Source organism: Sus scrofa, chromosome 1 (genome assembly GCF_054392235.1).
Source record: "Sus scrofa isolate SSC_HxYL_T2T_F1_AM1 chromosome 1, Sscrofa_HxYL_maternal_Yorkshire_Landrace_v2.0, whole genome shotgun sequence".
NCBI lineage: Eukaryota > Metazoa > Chordata > Mammalia > Artiodactyla > Suidae > Sus > Sus scrofa.
Genome location: NC_139383.1, coordinates 113,298,330 through 113,315,673, shown reverse-complemented (window position 1 = coordinate 113,315,673; position 17,344 = coordinate 113,298,330). Strand labels below are relative to the sequence as shown.

General features: G+C 38.0%; 1 protein-coding gene across 3 annotated transcripts in view; it reads right to left on the bottom strand.

The window, feature by feature from the left end:
* The window catches only part of LOC146406302 (uncharacterized), a 134,778-nt gene that overhangs the window by 71,825 nt on the left and 45,609 nt on the right, over positions 1 to 17,344 (bottom strand). The window contains exon 2 of one of the 3 annotated variants that reach the window (XM_084966693.1): positions 4,086 to 4,151. The exons of 1 other annotated variant lie outside the window; for it this stretch is intronic. The gene's annotated coding sequence lies outside the window, so the exon portion shown is untranslated. Of the gene's footprint in view, positions 1 to 4,085; positions 4,152 to 17,344 lie in introns of those variants that run through there. One more of the 3 variants, XM_084966692.1, reaches the window with a different exon arrangement.

Sequence of the window (17,344 nt, the reverse complement as noted above, 5' to 3'; positions counted from 1 at the left end):
CTAACTGCTCTTAATGCATCATCCTGAGCTCTCTCTTCTCTAAATTTCAGTAAGTTCTTGCTATTAGTATTTGTCATCAGATATGTAACCTATCCATTTCGTATTTTTTTTCCTACCTGTTTTGCCTCTCATACTGGCCTAGAAACAGGGGCCAGGACTGCACATTTAGCTGTTACACATAAGAGCTCAAAAATGCTTGCAATGATAAAAGTCATCCAAGATAATGCTTCCTAAATCCAGAAAAGGGGAAATCTTTGCATAGGTTTATACTGTAGAATTTAGACTATTAAATTCTACTATATGAATTAACTAAATTATACAAAATAACAAAAAAATATTATAAAGATGTGTAATGAATTAAATAGGCTCCAAAACTCTAACCTGCTAAATAGTATCTTATTTATGAAAAAAATATAGTACCTGGAGAAGCTGATAGTTCTAATCTAAGTCATATAAAGAAATTTGGTCATCTGGACTATTTGAAATTTTCAAGAGACAATGCAAGTCCAAGATCCTGTCATACTTTCTTCTTAAGTCTGTCCTGAACACTTCTTAAATAAGAGTTGTTACTATGAGAGATTGAATAACAACAAAAAAGTCAGAATGTTCTAAAGAAGATGAGTAAAATAAATACATCATCAAATAGCATGGAGCTTAACCAAAACAGACACCACATCTTTTTACTTCCCCACACCTCTCTTAGAATGCTTAGGGAAATTGATGATCTCAATCAAGTCCTACTCAGCACTGCATCTCAAAGCACAAAATAAGACCTGGATTTCAGCAGCACTTTTTGTCACACATCTTGGTTTAGCCAAACCTACAAAGTTAAGCAAAGAAATTTTCAAAATGAAGAGCAGTCACCACACTTCAAAGAGTGGAAGGATAAATTTCCTCTATAGGAGGGAGAGGGTTTGTTCTTAGCAAAACAAATAAACCTCCCCAATTTTTTTCAGTAATCAGAACAGTCGAAATAGCAACATTTTGAACAAACCTTGGTGTGAGCCTACATAAGCTGTTTTACCTCAACTTGCATCAGGTTAAGGATCCATAATTGTCACTACCCTGGCTCAGCTCACAGTTGTGATGTGGGTTTGATCCCTAGCCCCAGAACTTCCACATGCCAGAGGTACAGCCAAAAAGGAAATAAATAAATAAACAATATATTATTATAACTATAACAGTGATATTATTTATTAGATGTATCCAAATCAACAGGATGTTCTTCACATTTTTAGTTGACACTCAGAAAATATTTAGTAATTACAAAGGCAAAAATATTAAGTTTATGGTAGAGAATCCTGGTAGTCATTGCCTTAGCCAAGTGATCAAAGTTAACATTATGAGATAGCAATAAAGAAAATCAGTGCTCACCCTGATATGACAAAAAAGGACACATCATTTCTGAGTTATCCTTCCCAATAATGAATAACCTCAATCTAGTCAAAAGAAAACAACAGACAAATCCAAACTGAGGAGCACTGCAGAACTAGTATTTACTAGTATGCCTCCAAAGTGTCAAGCTCATGAGAGATAAGAAGAGCATGAGGAATTATCACAGACTAAAGCAATGTAACAACTAAAGACAATGCTGCGTCCCAGACTAGATTTGGGGGCAGACAAGGAACATTAGTAGAAAAATTGGTGAAGTTGTATAAAGTCCTGTTCTTTAATCGATAGTATTGTACCAAGGTTAATTTCTTAGTTTAGATAAGTTAACATAAGCAAAAGGTGGTTAAAGGGAATGTGGAAACTCTTTATTTTTGTAACTCTAAATCTAAAGTTATCTATCAAGGGAAAAAAAAGAAAGACTGTTAAGAAAAGTCCCACTCTTCCCTCTGCAACTCCACTCCTCCTCCTCTTTCCTCCCGGGGTGAATATCAATATGCTTATCTCAGCCCACAAAAGGCCCCTTTTATCCTGGCCCCAACTTCATTTCTAACTTCCCTCTTGCCACTCTCCAACACTCTTTGATTCAGACAAATAAAAACAATACATATTTCCTACATGTTTCAAGGTGTATCATGCCTTTGCATCTTCAATCATACTGTTCCTTCTACCCTTCTATGCCTATATCCACCAAATCCTATTAAAATTTCTAAATGACCCAAGGGCCTTCCCATCTTGTTAGAGACCTCCTTACTCTGTGTTCTCAGAGCAGTCTGTGTATTCTGAATTTTTTTGTTTTTCTTTTTCTTTTTACTTATCAGGGTTGCACCTGTGGCACAGGGAAGTTCCCAGGCTAGGGGCTGAATCAAAGCTGCAGCTGTTGGCCTACACCATAGCCACAGCAACGCAGGATCTGAGCCGCATCTGTGAGATACACCACAGCTTGTGGCAACACCAGATACTTAACCCACTGAGCGAGGCCAGGGATCGAACCCACATCCTCACAGAGATTGGTCGGGTTCTTAACCTACTGAGCCACAATGGGAATTGCAGTCTGTGTATTCTGATATCATAGCACTTATCACACTGCATATTATACTATATTGTGGATTTGTCTGTCTTCTCTACTAGATTATCAAATTCCTCAGAGTTAGAATCATGTTTGACTTAAGGGTATATACCTAACAGCTAGAAAACTTTAGGACACTCAATAAAGATTTGATATAATGAATGAATGAATGACTTTGCCAACCAACCCAGATGGAACTCAAGTATCCGAAATTATGTAATCTTATTTAGGTGGCAATAATAACCTCCCTACTTATGTTTGATCAAAATGAGAGGACAGTTTTGTTTTGTTTTGTTTTGTTTTGTCTTTTTGACTTTTCTAGGGCCGCTCTGTGGCATATGGAGGTTCCCAGGCTAGGGGTCTAATCAGAGCTGTAGCTGCCAGCCTACACCACAGCCTCAGCAACGCTGGATCCAAGCCACGTCTGCAACCTACACCACAGCTCACAGCAACACCGGATCCTTAACCCACTGAGCAAGGCCAGGGATCAAACCCACAACCTCATGGTTCCTAGTTGGATTCGTTAACCACTGAGCCACAACGGGAACTCCGAGAGAAAAGTTTTTAATCGCTTTTCAAACCATGAAGTACACTATGAAATTTAAGTGAACATCAAGGATTTACCCAGTCCAGTCAGAGAACAAGAGAGCTTAAAACACCAGATAATATTTCCAAATGTATAAGGTAAAAAAGGGGTTAATATAGAGTTAGACTGTGGTTTCCTTGAGGGTAGGCACTGGCACATAGAAGGTACTGGTGTAAATATAAATTGTTACAAATTTTCTGAAAAATTGCTTGAAATAATAAATCAAAAGTCTTTTTTATATGTGCATAATCTTTAACCCAACAATTCAATCTCTAAATACTTTTCCTAAGGAAATATTTGAACAAGTAAGCAAATATATATGCACAAGGCAACATTTATGTTAGCAAACGTTTTAAGAAAACTTTCCAGGTATTCGCCAATAGGGATTAGTTAATTAAATTATGACATATTCATTAATTTAAGTATTAGTAGTCAGCCACTAAAAATGTTATGAATCGATATTAATGTGAAAGCTATCAAAGCTGTATTAACTGAAAAACAAACTTTTTATCCCAATTTTGCTTTATATTTTTAATACCTCTATATTTATATATATTTATACATGTACACATATATGTCTTTACATATATAGGTGTGAGTGCTATATATGTAAACATGGATACCAAGTATAAAAAATGTTTAGGGAGTTCCCGTCGTGGCGCAGTGGTTAACGAATCCGACTAGGAACCATGAGGTTGCGGGTTCGGTCCCTGCCCTTGCTCAGTGGGTTAACGATCCGGCATTGCCGTGAGCTGTGGTGTAGGTCGCAGACGCGGCTCGGATCCCGCGTTGCCGTGGCTCTGGCGTAGGCCGGCAGCTACAGCTCAGATTCGACCCCTAGCCTGGGAACCGCCATATGCTGCAGGAGTGGCCCAAGATATGGCAAAAAGACCAAAAAATAAATAAAAATAAAGGCATTAGTAAAAAAAAAAATGTTTAGCACTCAGTAATGGTATTACATATAATGTTTTCCTCTTGTATACCAATTTCTTAATAGTGATCACAATGAGAAAAAAATTTAATAAATATTTACATACATACCTACATACCTGAATCTCCTGATCAATATCTTCAATTCTTACATCCTATAGTCTGCTCCCATCCGACCTTCAGAGAAAGACAAAAACAACTATTCTTAGAGTCTGGGGCTGACCTGTCATGTGTCACAAAGCCCCAAGAGGGCAATAAATATCCCAAGCAGTCCCCAAAGAAACATAACTTCCTCACCAGTGCACGCTGAATAAGAAGAATGGACAAGCCGAGACAAACCCTTCTCTGTCATTCTATGACCAATTTTACCTAAATGAATACTTCCCAAAAAATGGCCAGCAGGTACACGAAAAAAATGCTCAACATCACTAATTATTAGAGAAATGCAAATCAAAACTACAAGGAGGTACTACCTCACACCAGTCAGAATGGCCACCATTAAAAAGTCTACAAATAACAAATGCTGGAGAGGATATGGAGGAAAGGGAACTCTCCTATACTGTTGATGAGACCATAAGTTGGTACAACCACTGTGGAAAACAGTATGGAAGTTCCTCAGAAAACTAAATATAGAACTGCCATATGATCAGCAATACCATTCCTGAGCATATATCTGGACAAAACTGTAATACAAAAAGATGCATGCACCCCTATGTTCAGAGTAGCACTATTCACATTAGCCAAGACATGGAAATAACCATCAATGTCCATGAAAAAATGAATGGATATAGAAGATGTGGTACATATATACCACGGAATATTACTCAGCCAAAAAATGAAGAATGAAATAATGCCATTTGCAGCAACAATCTAACACAACACAAATGAACCTATCTACAAAAGAGAAACAGACTCACAGACTTAGAAAACAAATATGTGGTTGCCAAGGGGGAGAGGTTTGGGGGGGGATGTAGTGGGACTTGGGGTTAGCAGATATAAGCCATAATACATGGAGGAGATAATTAACAAGATCGTACTGTACAACACATGGAACTACACTCATGTCCTATGATAAACCATAATGGAAAAGAATATTTTTTAAAAAATACGTATGTATAACTGAATCACTTTGCTGTACAGCAGAAATTAACACAGCATTGTAAATCAACAATACTTCAGTTAAAAATGCAAAAAAAAATCAACAAAATATACTGAAAATCAATGGGAAACTTTTGTAATATATGAGAATTTATTTTATTGACATTTTGAGAAAAATAGGTTGAACTTTCCATGTACAGTCATACATATGAAGGCACTTGAGCCTCACAAACCTGTGAAGTAGAAAGAAAAGGATGTCCTTTTTTCTTTTGAGGAAACTGAAGTTCATAGAAGTTATGTCTGTAGCTCACATAAGACCTCTCAATGAGTGAGTGCTTTGGGATGGTTTTTTTGGCCACACCCATGGCACATGGAAGTTCCCAGGCCAGGGGTGATATTTGCCCTGTCACAAGAGAATTCCACAATGAGTGAGTGTTAAAACCCAGATTCAAACTCAGACTTTCTGATGTCCAGTCTGTGCTCTTCCGTGTACAATAGGGCATCCTAATGTGGCCTGATTGAAGGAATCCCCTGAGAAGCTTGAGAAAAAATTCTGAATTTCAAATTGGTCTTTTCTCTGATGATTCTGATCCCACAGAATCAGAATGAAGCCTGGAAATTTGTATCTTTTAAAAAAACCTCACCAGGTGATTCTTATGATGGGGTCAGTTTGAGAAACCCTAACTAACACTGTTGCATATACCCCTTTTATGGAGAGATAGTTATTCTCAGTCATTACTAGATTTTCAGACATTAAGATTAACCAAGGCAGAACAGGTCTTCTGGCTGGGGATTGGCCTATTCCACTCCAGGCATGGTACACCTTGGACCCTTTTTGGTATGCATATTTGGTTACCTCGCTTTGGTTGTCCTCACCAGAGGCAGCAGAAACCACTCCTTTGGCCTAACGACTTCCCTTCCTTAGCTGATCTCATGTCCCCAGTGGTTGATTCATTTTCTGGTCTCTTCCATCTTTCCCTGGGCCTTTATGTATGACTCTACCTAACAACCTCCTCCTCAGTGGCTGACCCACAAGCTGACTCAGCTTCCTGCCCAAATCAGCAGTTTCAGCTACGGAGCAGTGTCTACTTGCCAGTAGAGAAGCTTCCAGAAACACAGCTTCTTACAACTGAGATTCTAGGATGCTGAGCCACACCTTACCACACACTGATTGATCACCTGCTTCCCTGTAAAAAAATGAGGCTGCTGACAGGACTGCTCTCTGTGCGTGACTGGCTGAAAGGGTCAATGGGAGCCAGTAATACTCAGAACAAAAGACTTTCACAGCTCTGATACTGCCTACCTAACTGGAGTGCTGAGGGGCCTAGCTGTGGGTGCTCCCGTGGGATGGGTGTGTCCGCAGTTGTTTCCCAGCAGTCTTTGGCTGGGCTGTGTTATGGGAAAGCTGTTCTCTAAGAACATATTCAAGGCTGTGCCGTTGTGTAAGTCATATCCAGCTGCCCTACTCAAATCTGAGTAACACATGAGAGGTATAGATGTGTTTTGGGCATTGTAAGAAGGGGGCAATCATTCTAGTCAAGAATGTTAAAAAGTTATCTGGATAGCAGTGCACTTGATCTGGACCTTAAGTTAGGAGTTAGATTTGGACATATGGTAATGTCTGGAAGGACATTAGAATAGAGGAAGAAAGCATAAGCAACCATAGAGAAAAAAAAAATGAGGAATGGAGGGTAATGAGTTTAGACTACACTGTAATTCCAAAAATTAAGTCTTAACTAGTCTGATAGGCTGTAATTGTTTTTGCAAATCCACACTTGTGAAGAACTTTACAAAAAAAACAAAACAAAACAAAAAAAACTCCCAAAAAAACACTAGATTAATCAGGGAAAGAGAATGAACTAATAGTTCCAGAATACCTTCTATATACCAGGCATCTTAAATGATCTCACGAAATCCTCAAAACAACACCTGGGAGGGGGAAATTACCCACCTACCCACACATTTCACAGATGAGAAAAATGAGGCTTAAGAAATTAAATTAACTTGTCCAAGGTCACACTGCTCACAGAAAAAAAAGTCAGAGAAGATTATTCAAATCGAAGTTTGATTATCCCTATATTCCACATGGTATCTACTAGGTCACACTTCTCCTTAGGATGACATAAAGAGAGTCGTAGCATTACTGTCGGGCTTTCCTCAGCTGAGGTCTGTGCACATGGAGTCTGAAACGTCTCTGTTAAAAAGAGGCGATTTAATTTCAGGAATATAACATCATCCACCATATTAAATTAATCATGTTGACCTGAATTTTGTTTGTTTTAAAGTATTGTTTTTACTTAATTTGTAAATTGTTTGGTCTTATATTTGTTTAATAGCTAAGACTATAAATAGTATATAGTTAGTGATACAGTCATATATGTTTATATAATTTTAAAGGTTACACTCCATTTACAGTTATTACAAAATATTGGCTGTATTCATTTTTCAGATTCCACATGTCAGTGAAAGCATTTGATGTTGGTGTCTCATTGCATGGCTGACTTCACTTAGCATGATAACTTCTAGGTCCATCCATGTTGCTAAAAATGGCATTATTTCATTCTTTTTTATGGCTGAGTAGTATTCCACACTACATCTTCCTATTATACTCGTCTGTTAATGGACATTTGGGTTGTTTCCATGTCTTGGCTATTGTGAATAGAGCTGCAATGAACATGAGGGTGAATGTGTCTTTTTTAAGGAAAGTTTTGTCTGGATATATGCCCAAGAGTGGGGTTGCTGGGTCATGTGGTAGTTCTACATATAGTTTTCTAAGATACCTCCATACTGTTCTCCACAGTGATTGTACCAGCTTACATTCCCACCAACAGTGCAGGAGGGTTCCCTTTTCTCCACACCCCCTCCAGCATTTGTTATTTGTGAACTTATTGATGATGGCCATTCTGACCGGTGTGAGGTGGTATCTCGTGGTAGTTTTGATTTGCATTTCTCTAATAATCAGGAACGTTGAGCATTTTTTCAAGTGCTTGTTGGCCATCTGTACATCTTCCTTGGAAAAATGTCTCAGGTCAGTCTCCTGAAGCAACAGAAATACAAGCAAAAATAAACCAATGGGACCTAATCAAACTGACAAGACTTTACCCAGCAAAGGAACCCAAAAAGAAAACAAAAAGACAACTTACAGAATGGGAGAAAATAGTTTCAAATGATGCAACTGACAAGGGCTTAATCTCTAGAATATACAAGCAACTTATACAACTCAACAGTAAAAAAGCCAACAACCCAATTGAAAAATGGGCAAAAGACTTGAATAGACATTTTTGCCTAACAGTATTTTTAAACTTAGTCCTAAATTATGAGAATAAATTGATACAGTGAGTAAAAAAGGTGACCTTGGTATACTTTTCTATTTTAAAAATCACTTAGAATTTGTTTTCATATCAGATCACATAATTGATCTCTGCAATGTAAAAGTATCTAATTTCAACCCTGAATATGCCAATGAGTTCTATACAGAGGCTTATCACATAAGTCCTGAATTCTATCAGTTTCATCTGACAGTTTAAAAGAGAAAACGTACACACACACACACAAAAGTAGCGTAAGAGAAGGCCAATGGCATTGTGGGGTAGCAAAACACACCATCCCCAAATACAGTAACCCCTAGTATCCATAAGGGGATTGGTTCCAGGATACCCCTCAGATACCAAAATCCACAGATTCCGAACTCCTCCATTTCTGCAGTTTCCGTGGTCGCTTGAATCCCCAGTTCCAGAATGAATCCATGGATAGGTTGATTGTGTGTCACTTTGGCATAAGGATTATTTATGAGCTGAAGGCAATTGAGAAAAAGCAGACACAAGAAAACCTTTCTGGAGTTCCCATCATGGAGCAGTGGAAAAGAATCTGACTAGGAACTATGAGGCTGCGGGTTCAATCCTTGGCCTCCCTCAGTGGGTTAAGGATCTGGCATTGCCACGAGCTGTGGTGTAGGTCGTAGATGTGGCTTGGATCCCACGTTGCTGTGGCTGTGGTATAGGCCAGCAGCTAGCTACAGATCCAATTAGACCCCTAGCCTGGGAACCTCCATATGCCACGATGCGGCCCTAAAAAGGACAAAAGACAGGAAAAAAAAAAAAAAAGCTTTCTGCTTGCCCTCTATTTGCCTAAAACAGAACCCCCTTTACCAGGAAGGACTGAAGTCAATCACCAGAAAAAACTTCAGACCCTTGTCAGCCTAGAGATAGCAGCAGAGGAATCTACATAACAAACTTTACTAACAGGACTTGTCTTCCATTAGTTTCTCATATATTTGCCTTTCCACAATTTGCTGCCCCTAGAGACACAATGTCCTTTTCCTTTGTTTTGTTTCTTCTCTGAAATGTACTGTTCCTCTGCAAATATGCTAACAAAACCCTTGAGTTACTCATCACTGGTACTCCCACATGATATATGCATGGGGCACACATTAGGACTTTCCTTGTGGTTCACAGCATGGTGCACACGTTAGTAAACATCTGTTTGTTTTTTCCTTGTTAATCTGACTTTGGCCAGTCTAATTTATAGGACTCCAGCTGGAGAGAGAACCCAAGATGGGTGGAGAAAAATGTTTTCTCTCCTCATCAGTACCAACTATGTAGAAATTTCAATAGCATTTGTGGCAAACTCTGAGTATTTTTATGTCAGCAGCAACCTATATTTTGCATTCTTATTGAGTTTATGCATAAAACAATTATTTTTTGTTTGTATATCTTTAATTTCATCCTTACTTCCAAACATGAAGAAAGCATGGCTGACTACAATCTATTCAGAAAGAGCAGAGTATGTGGTGAGACAACAAAATGACAACAAGACTATTCTGGACAAAAATAGTGAGGGCACACCATCCACTGTTTGATTTTTAGTGATCACATCATAGAACAACCATTAAAATGTGTGAACTGTTATAGCTAGATAACTTTTTAAAACACATGCAAAATTAAAAGACTCCTTCAAAGAATATTGCAATTTTATAGTGGAATAAGCCCACTATAAAAAATGCCTGTAACTGCATTTGTCCTATCTATCCCATATTAACTTATTGGTGAGCTGAACAGTGTTCCTTGTGCAAATAAATGGTATGGCCTGTTTTATATGGATTGTTTTAGAAAGAAGTAAGTTCCAAGAATAATCCTCCTTATAAGGCCCTGTGCTGTAGAGATAGTCATGCCACTTAAATTCTCTCATCTTCTTTGTCAGTTCTAATGATGTGTCTAGACATGCAGAAGGAAGTAAAAAACTGAAGCAATCAACCACATAATTTGGACAGAAAATCACATACAGCTGAAATATTGAGTTGATTGGATAAAATAAATAAACTTCCTGCCAGTCCTCACTTTTACTGCCTGCTCAGACACAATTCTTATCTGGAATGCAATAACTGGGCTCAAAATTGGCATAAACGGATATTTTGAAAATGTATGCAATCTATCTAAATTGTTGGTAATCAGTTCATTCTTGCCATAGGAATAGGGACCACTAGTCACAACAAAATAAACCATCAATTCTCCATGGTCACAATCCCTGGCCATAATCTAAATTTGAATGTACATTACCCCAAAATAACTGGATAGGAAATGGCATTTTGACCAAATACACACATTTGATGAACATGCAGATATCATCAGATGCTTGAGTTTTCAACTTCTCTACATATGTACAAAATATCTATTAATTAAAACCTTTTTCTACAAATACCAAAGCAAGACTGGAACTTTAGCATTTTGGTAGGTTTAGAGAGACAGGAAGAAAAGAAAGTTCCAGAATCCTACATGTAAGTTATTTCATGTAATCCTCACAAAAGTCCCTTATCCCTCCATTCAGCAAGAAATGACTGAGTGCCCACAATGGCAACACAGTTAAAATAAAAGAGAGATGGCCCCTCCTCTCACAGGGAGACTGACAATGAGCAAATCACCACGACTAAGCTCATGCTCTAATGAAAAGAAATAAGATTCTCTGAGAGTATATAACAAAGGAAACTGATTTAGACTAAGCATCATTTCAGAGATGAGATCACAGAAGCTGACAGAGGTTAAGTAACTTGACCAAGGTTACACAGCCAAGGTGTCCTGGAGGTAGGATTCCTTCCTAATCCTACCTTACTCCAGAGCTCTTGCTCTTTTCCTTATGTTTCTCCCAGGATCATTAAGATAACTGCATGAGAAAAACGAGGCAGTCAGAAAGCCAAGAAGATTCTTTGTGGTGGATTATACTTCCCATTCATAGCCCATCTAGTTTAATATTTCCTATAAGTGTCCCTTTAGGTTTCAGGAAAAGGTTTACTAATCCTTGCAATATGAATTTTGCTTTTGTTTAGACATTGGACCTTTCTGGCTCCATGCTGCAACTTGAAGTGGCTAGCTGAGTTGGTCCACAAATTCTTGGTTGGTAGTTATTATTCATTGTTGTAGATTATAAATACCATGCATGGAATAATGATGAAAATAGTCCTGAGACCTAGAGCAACCACAGGTCTTATAGCAGAGAGCACAGGTACCACTCTCGTGTAAATGAACATTAGAATTTACATTCAGTTGATTTCACACTTCCTATACTAGTACTGAAGATGAAACATATTGACCAACTTTTTCACATCTTGGCAGGTAACCATTAAAGTAACTGGTCTACCTTTTACTGGAACTTTCCTGATTTTAAAACTGAAAGTCCTATCTGGCATTGCCACAGCTGTGCGTAGGTCGCAGCTGAGGCTCAGATTCAATCCCTGGCTGGGGAACTTCCATATATTGCCGGTGCGGCCATAAGCAAACAAACACAAAAAACTACAAGTCCTGATCCTGACGAACTCCTCAGGCCCAGGAAAATAAGGATGATTGGTCACTCTAGACACTGTGCTACTGAGGGATCAGAGAGCTATAGAGGGTCATCATTTATTTTGGAAACATGGACAAATATATATTTGGTGACATAGCATTAAAGTACATGGGGTGCTCAACACATACAGGAAATTTCAATGCATTGTCCCTCATTAGCAATGCATTTTTCAGTACAATATGAAAAATACCAATGAATGTAGTGCATTAATGCATTTTCATCAACCCCTGCACACACATACACATCTGCAATGCATTGCCTCAGGTGACTTGCACCTTTGGTATTCATTAAATAAAACTATGACTTTAGTCTACCCTGAAGAAATAAGCATGGGCTTCACATCTGAGAAGCATGCATCCCACTCCACACAGCTACATAGTCCAATATACTTTTGGCAGATGTCATCCCACCAGTATCTTAACCACTCCAGGAACTTTCCCCCAGCAGGTTAATGCAGTCATTACTGGGTGTCTTGATAGAATCAAACATGGTGTGTTCCTAAACTTGATAGGTACATTATAAAGTTTACCAATCAACAGGCAGAGTTTTTAATTTTTTTGTTCTTTTGTTGTTGTTTTTGCTTATTTGGGGGGATGGGTCACACACGCAGCACATGGAAGGCTAGGGATCAAATCAGAGCTACAGCTGCTGGCCTATACCACAGCCACATCAACATGGGATCCAAGCTACATCTGCAACCTAACTGCACCTCACAGCAACACTGGATCCTTAACCCCTGAGCAAGGCCTGAGACCGAACCCACATCTTCATGGATACTAGTTAGATTCTTTTCCACTGCGCCACAATAGCACCTCCCTCTTGTTTGTTTTATATCTTCCTAGAGAAAACAAAGTTAAAGGGCCAAAACTGATACATATTTAATTCATTATTCTCTGCTTAGTTCAATTTTTCAGGTATGAAAAGCTGCAAAAATGTTGAATACTGAAGCTAAATTGTTATATTAGTGGACTATACAGCTTTGACAAATTTAGAATCATATTATCAGTTTCTTCTGGAGCAAAAAAAAATACAATTATGACAGCAGGAGATATAACAGATGAAAAAGCATGTACATGACTATATTTAGTCATGCTATAACGCACCATCTGAGTCAGTATCAATTGGTGTATTATATTATGGTTAAAAGTCAGCCTTTTGGAATCTCAGCACACCTCTAAGGTAATCAACAGAAATTGTACACAATTAACCAAAAACAGATTTGGGGCAAAAGTAAATAACTATTCCAGGGTGTTACAGGAAACAACACAGCCTGAAAGACATGTTCATCATGATTATTATAAGTGATTAAGGTGTTTTCCTTTCTTCCTTATGAAAAATAGTAGAGCTATGTCAATAACACAATGTTATTTTCTTAAAAGTTACTTTTGATATTTGCTATAAGCAAAAACCAACATTTAATAACTCTTTCTATTGAAAATAGAATCAAGTCTCCATATTTACATCCAATTTCATCAAGTCAGTCATGCTAGAATTGCCTTAGAAGGAAAAACCAGCTTGTTTTGCTGTCAGTATTACCCAGCTTGCTCAGTGCTATCTACCAAAGGTCCTTCAAAGATTTGTGTTCTTCACACTTCTAAGCTAGCAGAGGCATGTATTGTTACTTTTATTATTACTTTGACAGCCACCATTTATGGAATATTTAGGGTACCAGACTTTGTCTCAGGATAGCTGCATAAACTGTCATAAATCCCTACAACTATGAATGGTAGCAATTCTTTTTTTAATCTAACAGATAGGAAAACAGACACAGAGGGTGAACTGGTTCTGTAAAGATCACCCAGTAGGAAGCACAGCAATTGGATCAGAGCATAGGTGCATGGGATTCTGTGTTTTAACATTTTATGTTTTAAACTTTATATTTTAAAGGGTTAAACACAGCATAAGTTAATATTTTGTTTCTCTCAGGATTATCTTTAGAAAACAGAAAAGTTCCAAATTTGTAAAACACTGTTTCTGTTTTGTTTTGTTTTTTAAGTGGGGCATAAATCAGTTACCAAACTATTTTTCCTGTGATATTTTAAATATTTTAAACACTCAACACTATAGTAGAAAACATAAATAATACACATTGTTGGCATCTAGACTGATTTTGTTTTAAAGACATGAACATTCTATATTTTGTCTGAATGCATCATCATGTCTATGAAAAGTCGCAGGAGTTAAAGGCCTTACAGCATTCTTTCTTGTTATTGTTTTGTTTTCATTATCCTCATCACCTTCTAAAACCACTTGAAGGTGATAAGAATGTTAAAACCCAAATAAGACATCTAATTATTTACAACTGTAAAATAACTAGAAATAGATATGTTAAGTATATAGAATATGACAATTATTGAAGTTAAGCACTAAATTTAGTTTGAAGTTTCTATCACATTTATAAAAGTTAAACAAGTGAGAATATACAACTTCCATCATTCATTCTATTAAAAAGCAAACAAGTTTCTTAGAAGAGTCAAATATTTTTCTGACAATATATCTTAAAAGAGATTTTGAAAAACTACTACCATTTAGTGAGCATCCACTCTATGCTGCACCCTGGACTTGGCGGAACACATGTATTTCCTTTTAAGGAGAACAAATACTAGAGTTCCTGTCGTGGCTCAGTGGTTAACGAATCCAACTAAGAACCATGAGGTTGCAGGTTCGATCCCTGGCCTTGCTCAGTGGGTTAAGGATCTGGCATTGCTGTGACCTGTGGTGTAGGTTGCAGACTCGGCTCGGATCCCACGTTGCTGTGGCTCTGCCGTATGTCAGCAGCTACAGCTCCGATTAGACCCCTAGCCTGGGAAATGGCAAAAAGACCAAAAAAAAAGAAGAAGAACAAATATTATTTTAATCCTTCTAATAGGCTTATGGCATAAAATAAAATATCTTTGTCTAGGATTTTGTAATTCTGAGTCATTCTCCAAAGGAGTATTTTTTATCTGCCTTCTACTTTTTAAAAAAGATGATATAGCATTAGCTATTAATGCAGGAACAGCATTTCTAGAAATTGAGACAAAAGATGATACAGCCTGGCAAATTTTGATTTCTGAGAAGCTGGCCGAGTGCAGGAATAAAATACAAGCTAGAGAAAGGAAGAAAGCTAATCCTTTCACCAACTCCATGAAATATCAAACACCTTAAGTAAGCATTTGACATTTGCAAGACTACAGTTAAAGTTTACAGATGAATTCCTTAATATGTTCTTATTTCGTGGTACTCTTTGTTGCCAAAAAAAAAAAAAAAAAATCCCTGATATGCAAAAAGTAGTGTTAGTATTCTGTGGTATTGCTAAAAATTCTCTTGAGTAGAATCTGTTATCCTACTTTTATTTTAAATAAGCTGATGCATATCTTGTAACTTCAAATAGGTAACATTTACTTTAGAACGTGCAAATATATTATACTGGTTTTAAAATGAGAAATAAGATTATTTAGAAAGTAATTTACATCACTGCTATAGGTAAACCTTTAAATTTGTTTTTGCATTTTTTATCCCCCTTCGGTTTTCTGTTTTCAGTATTTGAGATAAGCAAAGCCTACTTTCTGTAATTCTTTTTCTTAGTACTTTTTTTTTTTTTTTTTGTCTTTTTGTCTCTTTTTTTGTTGTTGTTGTTGCTATTTCTTGGGCCACTCCCGCGGCATATGGAGGTTCCCAGGCTAGGGGTCGAATCGGAGCTGTAGCCACCGGCCTACGCCAGAGCCACAGCAACGCGGGATCCGAGCCGCGTCTGCAACCTACACCACAGCGCACGGCAACGCCGGATCGTTAACCCACTGAGCAAGGGCAGGGACCGAACCCGCAACCTCATGGTTCCTAGTCGGATTCGTTAACCACTGCGCCAGGACGGGAACTCCCTCTTAGTACTTTTTTAAATAAAATGAAGCAATTACTAACAAGTCATTTTTCACTTTTATATTTTTCGTATTATAACATTTTTATGTTTAGACCCACTCAATCCAGTAGACCTGCTCAATCCAGTCATTCAAAAACTTGAAGCACTCAAAGTTTTTGAAGGCCATAAATGGATTATCTGGAAATAACTAGAAAAGAAACTACCCTAGAATATTAAATATATACATTTACACAGTAGTTAACTTATACTATATATATAATGAATGTGATTCAGAGTGTCGAGTTTCTGGTGAGAACCAAGATATCTTTGCTCTTGGGCCTCTGGTCTCCACATTTCCTGGGTTCTATAAATGTTTTCCTGCTGTGTGGCTCAGCTCTAAACTTGGGTGTTTTGATCTTGTATTAGGATGCTTAGCAGAACAGGCAAAATACACTTAGTTTTTCATGAATTTGCTCAAAGCTCATTTGGAGTTACTATTTGTACTTGATGTGGGGGACAGATGATGTCCTCCAGAAATCACACTAAAATACCTCTCTTTAAACAGAAAACAATGACTCCTCCCTGTGGGTGCTGTATTTTGTGGACTGAGGAAACAGTTCCTCTCAGATCTCTTCCAGGTGGGGTCTGAGCTGACACTGGTTTCTCTTTTTGCAGGAGCACGGGATCCTGACATGTCCAGGTAACCCAGTTAAATCCACTCCTAAAAGGGAGTACTCTTCAGCTCAGGGTACTCCTTTTTTTTTTTTTTTTTCTTCTTTTTTTTGCCATTTCTTGGGCCACTCCCGCGGCATATGGAGGTTCCCAGGCTAGGGGTCGAGCTGTAGCCGCCGGCCTACGCCAGAGCCACAGCAACACGGGATCTGAGCTGCATCTGTGACCTACAGCACAACTCACGGTAACGCCGGATCCCCAACCCACTGAACAAGGCCAGGGACCAAACCCGCAATCCCATGGTTCCCAGTCATATTCGTTAACCACTGAGCCACGATGGGAACTCCCAGGGTACTCCTTTATAATCATTTCAAGTCCTCTCTGTTGGAAGTTTATCCCACATCGGCTAACTTGAGAAATGTGTTCCTTGAGTTGCCCTGAACTCTTCTTCCCTGAGCCCCATAAAGTGAATTCTATCACACTCCTTTCAATTCATCTGAAATATCAAATGGCTGTTTGAGAGAACTGAACCCTAATGCATAGCAGTGCCGTGTCTGTTAGCTCATTTCTTCATGTTCACAAGCTCATTCCCATTGGTTAGTGTTCTCAAAGGATGGTCCACATATCAGAATCACATGAGAAGCTCATTAAAAAATCCACTTCTTAAAATCCCTCAGGAGTGGGAATAACTCTAGGTGTGTGTTTTGTTTTGTTGTTTTTAATTTCCCAGGATGAATCCCAGTTTATAGTATATATTTAGGAAAGTTACCTAAACCCTCTCAGTCTCCCTGAGCCTCAGTTTTGTCAACCGCAAAATGGGATGACTAGTAACTATCATTCAGGGATATCTGGTGTAACTCTAGGACACAGTTTAGTTCAGCTTGATAAATTATATATATATATATATATATATATATATATATATATA